General features: G+C 40.4%; 1 protein-coding gene across 2 annotated transcripts in view; it reads right to left on the reverse strand.

The window, feature by feature from the left end:
* The window catches only part of myorg (myogenesis regulating glycosidase), an 83,088-nt gene extending 69,461 nt beyond the window's left edge, over positions 1-13,627 (reverse strand). For both annotated transcript variants that reach the window (XR_011353420.1, XM_069924169.1), the window contains exon 1: positions 12,971-13,627. The gene's annotated coding sequence lies outside the window, so the exon portion shown is untranslated. The remainder of the gene's footprint in view (positions 1-12,970) is intronic.
* Between the last annotated feature and the right edge of the window lie 256 nt (positions 13,628-13,883).

The raw sequence follows: 13,883 nt of genomic DNA on the forward strand, positions 1-13,883 counted from the left end.
CACAAAGCTGTAAAACAGAAGATTTGATAATATTGGCTGTGATAAATGTAAAAATTCAAGGGATTATGATCTACAGTCACTGAGAATGCATTTTTCTGTTTCTAATTCATAATGATGCAGTTTATTACATATTTTGCATCTTACTTTTTTCTTCTCTCTACCTTGGAGGTTGTACTCCATTACATATTTACATAATCCCATTTGGATCCATGAAGAAGAGCTCTCTTCTTCAAAAAAAGGATAGAGAAACATCTACTGAGTTGCTAGATAATATTCTTTTTTTTAAATCTGGTAATATTGCATCCTCCCAATTTATATTCCCGTGTCAATTTTTCAGTGGAGATCTTGGTTCTTTATTATTCCAAAGAAACTGTCTTACATAACTATTAAGCATCTTTTAAAAATTCCTAAGAAATAGGCAATGACTAGAAAAGGAATTGTAGTCTCAGCATTACTTTTGTTACGAGTCCAGAGGACCCATAAACCCAGCAGCAATAGATAATCACCAAGATAAATGGTTACTTAAAAGTTGCTTTTAATCATCTTTAAGCATGAAAACAAAATTACACTAACTTATCACAATCGACAACTAAACTAACTTAAACCCCTTCTCATTCTAAGCGCACATGTATGTAATGTGTGTGTAAGTTCAGAAAAGTTATTTGGTTCACAGTCCAATCTCACCTCATTCCTCCAAGTTCACCGTGCACAGAATTTAATATTTATAAAGTTCACCAGGCTTTGGTGCTTGAAAGGTAAGTGGTTACTGCTCAGGAAGGTTCTTGTCAGTTTTCAGAGAGAGATTTGTGGGTGTCCATCGAGCAACAACTGATGAACTTCCATCAGCCATTTCAGTGTCTTGCTGACGAAACTTGCCCCTTCAGGGGTCTCCAAATGATAACCTCTTTCTTTCAGGTGCCTTTTTGTTTCTCTTGTTCCAAGTGAAACATAGCCAGTCCTCTCTGTCACATTTGTGGCCCGAAATGTGAAGTTAATAAAGCATCAAACACTAGTTTTATCAGGTAAACTTCTGTCTTTATTTTCCAGTTTCCTTTGTTCTCCTGCTTGTGCTCTTATCTCTCTCTCATACCACGTGACTTCCAGTACATCTCATACATATTCATTATCATGACATCCCTCCTTTAATCAGATATAAACTTTACCTTCACTTACCAATATCCCTCGGAAACTTACAAACATCGTAACTAATGGTAATACTATAACTCAACTACATAAAGTTTACTTCCTACAGCACTCATACATGCACTTTATGATACAAGATTAAATACTGTCCCAAAGTTCTTATTAAAACTATGGCACAAAGTCTTCGTATCGTTTGGGCACTTTCCGGTTTCGTTTCGGCCTACCTGCGATATTGTCGTTGCTTCTCGGTTGTTCACTCTCAGCGTCGGAAATACTGCTCGCCACGGCTTCGGGTGTTTCTGGCGCTCGAGTCACTTCATCAGGAGTGCTGGTAACTGCCTCTGGAACATCATCAGGTCTCTCAGTTTCAGCATCTCGTATTAGCCTTTCAACCTCTTCGCTCGATGCATCTCTGGACTGGTACCTTTTTACACCTGATACATTTCTCTTATACAGGACTCCAGTCGGAGACTTGACTGTCACCATACTGCCACTTCTGGATACGATAGTATAGGGGTGATGGCAATAAGGTGTGTCTAGCTTACCACCAGTTTCATGCCTCACTAGAACAATATCTCCTGGCATGATGTCTGAGTACTTGGCTCCACATTTTGAATCTGTGTACAGCTTTGCTGCACCTTTCTTTTCAGCATCGTGGTCCCTCATCTCCTGGTCGTCTCGGATTTCCTTTATTTCTGGCATTTTTGTACGGATTTTTCTCCCAAAAAATGCTTCTGCAGGACTTTTTCCAGTGATTGCATGAGGCGTTGCTCGATAGACAGCCACAAAAGATAGCAATGCTTCTCGTCAATTTTGTCCTTCTGTGTGTGCAATCCTCAATCGTTTTTCAATGGATTGATTTTGTCTCTCTACTTCTACGTTGGCTTGCGGCCATTTCGGAGTTACTTTATGATGGTGGATACCTGTGGTCCTCATGTATTCCGCAAATGTCTCTGAAATGATTTGTGGACCATTGTTAGAGTATAATGTAACAGGTAATCCATATCTTGCGAATATCTCTGCTAACGCTTGTATTGTTTTTTCAGTGGTTGTGGACTTCAACACCACGTACTCATAGTATCTGCTGTAGTAATTGTTAGATCTGCTTTGTTCATGAATGAGTGAGTCAAACACCAGACTGAGTCGAAATCAAGGTTCTTTGTTCTTTATTGCTGGATTGTAACACTTGCAACTAACAGTGTTAGTTGGAGAAGGCACATTCTGCCGTTATCAGCAAGTGGTGTTTTTTTTATACCTCAGGATACGTATTTAGTAAATTATCATACCATTACATTGTCCAATGAATAAACTGTTGCTATCCTTCTCTTAGTCTGCTGCACGTCATTCTTGTTAGTGCAAAGCTTATCTTGAGTGTACAAGGTCACATCTGCATTCTGTTACTCCTTAGTACTGGGTAACTCCTTCTCCGGTCCCATCTCATGATGTTTTTACCTTACATAATCTATCACTACCATAATTGATTCACCCGTCGGTAAAGGTCCTAGAAAATCAACAGCTACGTCGATCCATGGTCCTGTCGGGAGTTGCGCACTCCGGATCGGTTCTGGCGGATTACTCCTACTTGTGATTTGACATCCGTGACAAGTTTTAACAAATTTCTCTGCGTCTTTATCACAACCTGGGCACCATACCTTGGTCCTGAGGTTTTGCTTGGTACCAACAATGCCTAGGTGTCCTTCATGCACTAAGGATATGATCTTCAGTCTCAATCTTTGCGGTATCACCAATCTGCAACCTCTTAATACACACTGTCCAATGCAACAAAGTTCGTCTCTAATGGGAATGTAAGCCTTGTGAGTACACTTGTCCCATTGTCCACTCTGTATGCATTCTCTTACTTCCATGAGTTCTGGATCACGTTTGGATTCTCTCTCGACTTCCTTCGTAGTCACAGCTTTCGGTGTCGCCTGAATAGCTACGAAGCGTACAAAGCTCTCTGTTTCTGTTCCCAATTCTGACTTGGATTGTGCACCACCATCCTTCAACAATTTGGACAGCGGATCTGCAATGTTTGTTTTCCCTGCAATGTGGATTACTTTATATTTGTAGGGTTGTAGTCTGAGTACCCATCTCTCTATTCTGGCACATGGTTAGGATCTAGGTCCATAGATCACCTCTAATGGCTTATGATCTGTGATGAGTTCAAATTCAATCCCGTATAAATATGCATGGAACCTCTCACAGGCCCATACAAGTCTGAGTGCTTCTTTCTCTGTCTGAGAGTATCTTCTTTCCACATCTGATAACGATCTGCTGGCATAGGCAATGATTCTTGGTCCTCCATCACGCATCTGGACCAACACGGCTCCTAAACCAACCGGGCTGGCATCCGCTATGACTTTGGTTGATGCCGCCGGATCGTAATATCCAAGAGTTTTTGCATCTGTCAGGCTTTGCTTCAGCGCTGTGAACGCTTTCTTCTGCTCAGGTCCAAAATGAAATGGTACACCTTTCCTGGTTAGTTTCCTTAAATTGACCAATCCCAGGAAACTCCTCACCTCTGTTGCGTTCTGAGGTGCACGTGCCTCTTCAATAGCTTTCACCTTGGCCTCTGCAGGGTTTAGTCCTTTCCGTGTAAGTCTGTGTCCCATGAAGTCCATTTCTGACACACAAAACTGCCACTTGTTTCCATTCACGGTAAGGCCTGCCTCCTGTAGTCTAGATAGTACACGCCTCAACCGTTGGTCATGCTCTTCCTTCGTTGGTGCATGGACTATGATGTCGTCAGAAATGTTGGCAACTCCAGGAATGCCTTGAATCACTCGATGGATTTCATACTGGTAGATCTCCGAAGCTGCATTAATTCCAAATGATAGACTCTTGTAACGATACAATCCACAGTGAGTCACAAATGTTGTTACATCTCGGGAACTTGAATCCAGCTCTAATTGATGATAGCCCCATTTTAAATCAATTTTTGAGAATACCTTGCTGGTAGTTTGTTCTTGAAGTATTTCCTCCACTGTTGGTATAGGGTGTCGTTGGGTGTCGTTCTCTAATTATAGCTTCATTGGCCATTCTCATGTCAACACATAGTCTTATGTCACCCTTTGGTTTGGGTACAATCACTGCAGGACTGACCCATTGTGTCAAATGTTCCACCGGTTCTATAATGTCTTGTTCGATCAATTATTTAATTTTGGCTTCAACTTTCCCACGAAGTCCAAACGGAGTTCGGCGCATTGGTTGTGCCTTGGGTTTGACCGTTTCATCTACCGCTAGCTTTAGTTGTCGACCTTTCAGCTTTCCTACTCCTTGGAAGACTGCAGGGAATTCTTGCTTCATATCCTCGTATGACTGAATTGAATTGACATAAGCTCCAATATGAAGTATTGCCAGGTCTTGCTTCTTCTACTCAGCAATGGTTCTCCCCTCTCTTCTATGACCATAAACTCTGCTTCGGTGTACTTATCTCCAGCTTCAACAGTTGCAGTAAAACATCCAATGGTCTGCAATGGCTTGGTTGCTGTGTATGGATACAGTTTCTTGGAACACTTCTTTGAGGTACAGATGATCTTTTTCCTTTTCAACTTCTCCCACAAATGTTGATCAATCACATTACCGTCACTGCCTGAGTCTACAATGACCTGCACTGTCACTCCACCAATGATCACTGGGACCTTCTCATGATGTACTTCATTCAACGTAAATTGGTAACAACTCTGTTCCTCCTGGGTATCATCATCGTCACTGTCTATCTGGCGAATGGTGTCTTTCTTTCCAGGATACTTTCCTTTCCCCAGGCTTTGCCTTTGGAAGTTGTACTCTTCCTCTTCTGGTCTGCATTGGACTTGATTTTGCACTTCTTTGCAAAGTGGTCCTTACCTCCACACTTTCTGCAAACTTTGCCTTTGGCCGGGCAATATGGGTCTTTTCCAAAGTGACCTCGGTTTCCACATCTATAACACTCCACGTCCTGTGTCGACGTATATCTTGGCTGGTTATGGCGATGTGGGAGCCTCTTAATTTGCTGGCTTGAGTTGTCTTTCAGGGTCATGGTATGAAATTGCCCTTCAACAGCCTCTAACGTAGCAGCAATGGTTAAAGCATCGGTGAGTTCCAACTCACTCTCTCTTTCCAGTAGACGTCTTCTGAGTTTATCTGATCTGCAGTGCTGTACGACTTGATCCAATAATTGGTTGTCCAAATCAGCTGGCATGTAATTGCATCCAACAGCTAGCTGGCGTAGTCTCGTCACGTACTGAGCAATTGTCTGGCCATCTTCTTGTCTCGTTCTCCGAAACAAATGGCGTTGAAATGTAGCATTCGGTGTCACTACATAGTGTGCATTTAATGCATCTACCGCTTTCCGGTACTCATACTTTCTTCCAGTATTCAAAAGTGTCTTAAATGTTTCCCGAACTGCAGGTCCCGCAGTGAAAAGAAGTAACGCCCTTCTCTGCGCTTTTTGTTCAACTGTACCGGTATCTAGAAATAGGCCACGACTGTCGGCATAGGATTCAAATTCTTCCAGCCATGCCTTCCACTTCACATTTACAGTGCTTGCATCACCCGTTGGGTCAAAATGAGCAATTCCACTATGCGTTAGAAAGTCACCGTCTGCCCCAGCCATGAGGAAATATTCCAGCCCCAAAAGTACTGAGTCAAAGAGAAAATTCTTATCTCCTTGAAGTTCTCTTTAATCCTCTGTAATCTTCTTTAGTCTTTAATTTTCTTCAAGCTTCTTTCATCCTCGTCGCCAATGTCACATTTGTGGCCCGAAATGTGAAGTTAATAAAGCATCAAACACAAGTTTTATCAGGTAAACTTCTCAGTGTCTTCATTTTCCAGTTTCCTTTGTTCTCCTGCTTGTGCTCTTATCTCTCTCTCATACCACGTGGCTTCCGGTACATCTCATACATATTCATTATCATGACACTCTCCTCTTGCATGAACCACAAGGGCTTTGATCAGGATGAACAAAGAACCCATCTTCCAGCTGCTGTTGCTGGCTGTAACACTGTAGAACTGATCTCTCCCTCTCTGTGAGAAAAGGCCTGTTTGACTCTCTCTGCTTTAAAAACCACATGATCCTCTTAGAACAGCTCCAGACAATCTGTGGCTCCAACAGGATCTTTCATCTGTTGCCTTTTTGTAAACAACAATCCATTAGTGAAGTCTCTTGGGCACTCTCCAAAACTCTTGCAAAGGCTGTGGGGCATTAACAGAGCTCCAATATTTCAAATAACATCTGTTTTAAAGCGGTTGTATGTGACTTACTCTAACAAACTTTCCCAATTTATCTCCCAAAAATATATCTATATACTCTGTCACACTTTCATTTTCACACAGTTAACACTCCAAACTAAAGTGATGGGCAGGTTCTTCCATCTTTGTAAATCTTCCTCTTATCTTGCCAAGCAAAGTAATTATTATCTACCATTATTCCCAAATATACAATTCCTTCCAGTTAAACCAACTTCCTTTTTGATATCTTCCGTAATAAAAATGTGTTAATGGCATAATTTCACTTTTTTTCCAAAATTAATTTCGTAACTTGAAATTCTCCCATATTTCTCCAATCTTGTCTGTAGTTTGGCCAAAGACTAGACTGGGTCAGATAAATATAACAGCACATAATCTGCAAATAAATTAATTTTTTGCTCTTCCTGGCCAACTCTGAATCCCTTTATGTCTGGGTCCCTCCTGATAATTTCTGCTAGCGGTTCAATCACCAGAACAGAGAGACCTGGAGCCAGTGGGCACTCCTGCCTGCTGGATCTACTCAAAGGAAACATTTGCAACATCTGTCCATTAGTTATAATTTGGCCTGTGGCTCATGGTAAAGAATTTTTATCCAATTAATAAATACTCGGCCCATTCCAAACATTTCCAATACTTTAAAACTTTAAAGAAAAAGAGCCACTCTAGTTGGTCAAATGCCTTTTCTGTATCTAGAGATAGTTATACTTTGGTTTACTTTACACTTACCCAAATGAATTATATTAAGTAGTTTGCCCAAATTGTCCACAGTGTCTTTTTTTTTAAAATATAAATGAAGCCTACCTGATCTGGATTTATCAATTTAGGTAGATATTGCCCTAGTCTATTAGCTCATGCTTTGGCCAAAATCTTGTAATCCACATTTAACAAGGAAATAGATCTCTAAGAAGATGGTTTTAGCAGATCTCTTCTTTTTCAGTAGCACCGTAAAAATAGCAGTTGAGAAGGTTTCCAAGAGAGTCTGACTCTCTACCACATGGTCTAACACATCCATGATAAGAAGCATCAAAAGATCTTTAAATTGTCTGTAATATTCAGGTGGGATACCATCTTCTCTCAGTGATTTATTTCCCTGTAATGTATTCAAGGCCTTTTCAATCTCCTCTCTAGTAAAGGGGGTATCCAATTCCATCTGATTTCAATTTTCCAATTTTAGCAGCTCAATCACCAAGAGAAATTCATCTATCTCTTTAGAATCCCCCAATAATTCTGATGTATACAGTTTTGTGTAATTTTTTTTTAAAGTTTCATTGATTTCCTTCTGATTATATGTTAATTTATCAGGCCCCATTTGAATTACATTGATCATCCTTGATGTCTCCTCCACCTTCAAATGTCATGACAAAACTTCACATGCTCTATCTCCAAATTTATAATACTGTAGCAGCCTTGTGTGGGCCGAGCAGGGGCATAGTGTGGTATCGCGAACTGTCACCGGCGCAGTTCTGTGGGTGAGTGGAACCATAATACAGACAGCTGAATACTCACCTAATGGACCACATGAGAGAAATACTCAGTGCCAAGGAACGGCACATTGATCTGCTGAGTCTCCTGCTGGAAGGTACGGGACACTCATAAGGATTAATTTAAACCTGCCAGTTCCGTGGATTGTCAGCAAACTCATAGTGACATCCCATCTTGTCCCGTGGAGCCCGGGACATGTGATTTTTTTGAATATAGGATACTCTGAAGGTTATTTAAAAGGACAGATAATTTTGTATACCAAAAGAAAGCAGAAGTGAGTGGCCTGGAGAAAAATATCACAGAGTTGGAAAAAGAATACCAGAGAACAGGTGCAAAAGATAAATGGAAAATTTTGGAAAATAAAAAATTGGAATATAAAACATTACAAACATAAAATAGAAAAAAACTATTTTAAAATCAAAACAGAAGTATTGTAGTGGCTACTACAGTAGAGCTACTAAAGTAGTACAAACACACACGCCAGATTAGTCAACTTGAGACTGATTTATTCAGAGTTTACAAGCTCTTCTATCTACATTTCCATATTACTTTAATTAATTGCTCAAGACTATTCAAAATATACAACCCTTTTTACGTTTAGCCAGACTTTAACATTTACAGTTCACTTTGTCCTTTTCCTGTTCTTTCTGGAATCTATTCTTGGGTCCTCCTTATAGTTCTTATAGAAACTTCTCTACCTCCTTTTGAGATTTATAAAAGCTTCAGAGTCCATCTGACACACTGATCTGAGGTAATGCATCGAGTACTCTACATTCCATGTTCTCAACTGTCTTTTAACCCCATCAAATTATTTTCTTTGTTTTACAAAGTTCACACTCAAATTTTGAAAGAAAAGTATTTTTCCGCCTTCTGACTTGATTGGGCCACTATTTTCCCTGGTATATTCAGCTGCTGCTTTTACTGTTGCCTCCTGATCCTGGTAACTTAAAAATCTTACCAGGACTGGTTGTAGTCTTTAATCCTCCTGTTTTCTGGGGCCAAGGTTTCAGTGAGCTCTCTCCACAACAGACTCTCCTTGCATCGTCCTGCTCCTAATATTCGTGGGATCCATTCCTCAAAGAAGCTCAGATGATTCCAGCATTATTTCTTCCACAGGAAGTTTTTCATGTGGTTGATTTTATCTAGCAGCAGTTATTTTTTTGGAATATTTTATTTTAAAATTTCCATACATGTAATTAATAAACAATTATACAAAACAATACCCCTCACCCACAAAAAATAATATATGAAAAGAATATATTGCAATACAAGGAAAAAAAAGTATAATGGACTGCTCAGAGGATCACTTTCCAACATACTAGAACATCTTTATACCCAAAATTTTCAAAAATATACCATATTTATTTCTCAAATTATATATGATTTTCTACAAGGGGATACAGCTTTGAATTTGTGCATTCCACCTTCCCATACCCAAATATGAATCCGATTTCCAAGTCACTGCAATACATTTCCTTGCCACCGCTAATGCTATTTTAACAAATTTCATTTGATATATTGATAGGTCTTGTCCCTTCTATATTTCCCAACAGAAATAAATTTTGGTTCTGCAGAAATACAATACCTGTAACTTGTTCAAAGAAACTTCCTAAATCCATCCAAAAAGGCTGTACCTCGGGACATAACCAAGTTGAATGCAAGAACGTATGCATCTCTTCACCACACCTAAAAAATTGATCTGATTTCATTCTATTCAATTTTTGAGGTGTCAAGTATAGCTTGTCATTAATAAAAAAAATTGCAGTGAACTATTCTATATCTTACATTAATAGTTTTTGTCATACAATCTTGACAGACATCCAACCATCTTTGCTCATCAATTGTAATATTCATATCCAACTCCCAATTCTGTCTAGATTAATGCACTCCCTGTTTAATAATTCTTAAGTGCCTCTATTTGGTTCCTGTAATCACTTTTACTGTTTGTAATGTATTGTATTTTATTAATTAGTTGCATATATTTATCCTCAGAACTTCTCCTTTGAAGACCTTTTTCCAAAACTGTTATTTCTTTTTCTAATTGATCCAGTTCTTTCATATAATCCATCTTAATTTTGGAAGTAAAGCTTTCAAAACATCTTGTATTACAAACTTAGAAATCTTATTACAGAGTTCAAGTTTGTATCACAAAATAAATGAAAGTCTTATAATTTAAAAAAATCACAAAAATTTGTTATTTTTAATAATAATGAGTTTAATCTCTATCTCTAAACCTATTTCGCTTTATCAGGCATTACAATTGTCATTAATAAAGACGAATGATCAGATAAAATTCTCACTATGTTCTGCTTCTAATATCTGCTTGTAATTGTGCTGAAATTAAAAATAATTCTGGGTTAGAAATCCCCTTCTTCTGATTATGTCTCTGAAGGCCCCAGCTCTTCGCACATGCACGATCCACTTCTGGGTTCTTCCCTAACACCATATCTCCGCTGCTGTGGAAGAGGGGTATCGGCAGAAGTTCCTTCGACAGGGTCACTCCCCCAGCGAGTAGCTCAACTGCTAGCTCCCTGCTTCAGGCTTGCGATAGGCCTCAGATCTCCTTCTCTTCACGTCGGGCTCCAGTAATTTTATCTTTCTTTGGAGGCATTTTTAAAATCTCGTAGCAGTATTTAAATGCACTTTAAAAGTTTTTAATAGTTTAAAAAATTGCTTATTCGGTACTTTTTTTATAGTTTACCAGGAAGGTCAGACTCCTACAACCTAACCCTATGGCATCACGTGACATCCCCCTCAGCAGTTGTTTTTCGTTTCCATTTCTTTGCATTTTTCTCCAGGGTCTTTAGCTTGTCATGGGTTGCTATCAACCTGGTCCATTCGATTCATTAGATTTTCAATGGTCATCAACATCACTGGTATTTTTTCTGCCACACCTCTCTGTACATTTTTTACTTTAGAGAATATTCCATTCCGAATCTCCATCTTTTCTAGCACTTTTTGAACATGTGTCAATGCCCCCATCTCTTTGGGTTTCTTCCAGTTTCATGGCTGCACCTTCTTCACCATTCCCTTGTGGACTTTCTGTTGATGATCTCAGCGACTTTTGGGGTTCCTCATTTTTTTTGCCTGATGACTTTGAATCATCCTTTTAGTCGATTTTCTCAGAGTCCTTCCAATCCACAACTACCTGGGTCCTTTGCATGACCACACCCCTCAATTCATACGAAAGGCTGAGTAAGCAAGGACCTTTCTCTATGGATGAGAGGTGACTTAATAGGTTTATGAGGTTATGAGAAGCAGACAATGGAGTGGACAGCCAGCACCTTTACTCCAGGGGCAGCAATTGCCAATAACATGGAGGAAAGTTTAGGGGAAATGTCCAAGGCAGTTTTTCTTTTTTAATAAAAAGTACACACCGTCAGGGGGTGGTGGTAAAGGCCGATATAGTAATAATTAAAAGACTCAGATAGACACATGAGTGTAAGAAAATGGAGAGCTATGGGGTGTGAGGGAATGGTTAGATTGATCTGTTCTAGGTCAAGATTACCCAAAACAAGGCAGTATGTAAATTCCACACAAATAGAGAGTTATGGGGTGTGAGGGAATGGTTAGATTGATCTATTCTAGGTCAAGGTTACCCAAAACAAGGCAGTATGTAAATTCCACACAAATAGAGAGTTATGGGGTGTAAAGGAATGGTTAGTTAGATTGATCTGTTCGAGGTCAAGATTACCCCAAAGAAAGAAGGCAGTATGTAAATTCCACACAAATAGAGAGTTATAGGGTGTGAGGGAATGGTTATATTGATCTGTTCGAGGTCAAGATTACCCAAAACAGGGCAGTATGTAAATTCCACACAAATAGAGAGTTATGGAGTGAGAGGGAATGGTTAGATTGATCTGTTCTAGGTCAAGATTACCCCAAAGAAAGAAGGCAGTATGTAAATTCCACACAAATAGAGAGTTATGGGGTATGAGGGAATGGTTAGTTAGATTGATCTGTTCTAGGTCAAGATTACCCAAAACAGGGCAGTATGTAAATTCCACACAAATAGAGAGTTATGGGGTGAGAGGGAATGGTTAGTTAGATTGATCTGTTCGAGGTCAAGATTACCCAAAACAGGGCAGTATGTAAATTCCACACAAATGGAGAGTTATGGGGTGAGAGGGAATGGTTAGTTAGATTGATCTGTTCGAGGTCAAGATTACCCAAAACAGGGCAGTATGTAAATTCCACACAAATAGAGAGTTATGGGGTGTGAGGGAATGGTTAGATTGATCTGTTCTAAGTCAAGATTACCCAAAACAGGGCAGTATGTAAATTCCACACAAATAGAGAGTTATGGGGTGTGAGGGAACGGTTAGATTGATCTGTTCTAGGTCAAGATTACCCAAAACAGGGCAGTATGTAAATTCCACACAAATAGAGAGTTATGGGGTGAGAGGGAATGGTTAGTTAGATTGATCTGTTCGAGGTCAAGATTACCCAAAACAGGGCAGTATGTAAATTCCACACAAATAGAGAGTTATGGGGTGAGAGGGAATGGTTAGTTAGATTGATCTGTTCGAGGTCAAGATTACCCAAAACAGGGCAGTATGTAAATTCCACACAAATAGAGAGTTATGGGGTGTGAGGGAATGGTTAGATTGATCTGTTCTAGGTCAAGATTACCCAAAACAGGGCAGTATGTAAATTCCACACAAATAGCACCAGAGGTCAGGATAGTACGCAGGTTGCTGGAGCTGGTGGCAGCGAACGCCCATTGTTAACTGGAAAATTGGAAAGCTCGAATTTCTCATGAAACGGTGTTGAAGAACATGGGATAACTTAGAATAAGACACAAAATTAAAAAGAACCCAATACTATTTCCTGAAAGGGCGAGATGCATTGAAACGTCCCAATGTCTTTTTAGTGCTGGTTCACCGAATCCTGAACCTTGCACTACTTCCCGCATACGAAAAATAATCACATCGACACCAAGGGAATAATAATACACTCGTTGGCACGGGTGGACATGAGATAACTAATAACCCCCAACTTTAGTCCTCAGTGCCAGAACTAGACTGGCAGGCGCACGAACACAAGAATTACGCTTTCCACATCGCTAATTTAAAATAGGCCTCTCCAGCCAGAGGGAATTTTGAAACCAAGAACTCACCAGGCTCTCTGTCGTCGCAATGCAGCTAATTAAATAGCTCTCTGGCAGCACAACATGGAGGGAGACGGAACACTGCTTCGCTCCGAATCACATTAGAAAGTCGTTCCTGCGCAACCGTTTCCCCGCGTCAACACCACCAGGGCCCACGGGCCCAATCTTCAACCAATGGGAAAGCGGGGGCGGGGTTTCCGGCTGACCGCCCCATTGTACCCTGGGAGTTGTAGTTCACTCTACCTTCCGTGTTGATATCTTTTTTTCAACCCACCAACAGCGCTCCTGGCACCTGACAATTCGGGCATAACCTGCTTTCTTTTTTTTTTTCTGGCTTGCTCCGGATGGATTGATTATTTACTATGAAGTGAATTACGAACGTTTACAGACGTTGAGCTTGCAGTAAAAGCATAGGAGGAAGTCAGCAGGTCACACAGCACGGGTGGCAAAGACAGGTCACTGATGTTTCGGACCCGAGGCCCTGAACTGCTTCCTTCTTCATACTTTGAAAAGGGGCTCAGGCCCGAAACATGGGGAATATTTCTTGACCTTCTATGGACGCTGCGAGACTTGCTGAGTTCCTCCAGCATTTCCGCGTTGCGACTGATCATTCACTGTATCTGTAAGCGTAGCAGAGTGTAGGATTTACTTTCTTTTCATTCAGGAAAACATTTTGTAAGCACACATACTGATTCTTAAACTGGAAAGAGAGTTTGCTATTTTCGCCGTCCGAGGAAAATGAAGCGACCAGTGGCCACTCACAGACACAAAGGAAGGGCCAAAGGCTTTGATTGGGGGTCTCTCAGGGGCGGGGCGACCAGTTCAGCAGGCGCCCGCAACACCATGTTCCACCACAGTCATTTAGATAGGTTGGACTGAAATTCATAGAAGCCAATCAAGGTTGAAGCACACTCACGATCAA

Source organism: Narcine bancroftii, chromosome 3 (assembly GCF_036971445.1).
Source record: "Narcine bancroftii isolate sNarBan1 chromosome 3, sNarBan1.hap1, whole genome shotgun sequence".
NCBI lineage: Eukaryota > Metazoa > Chordata > Chondrichthyes > Torpediniformes > Narcinidae > Narcine > Narcine bancroftii.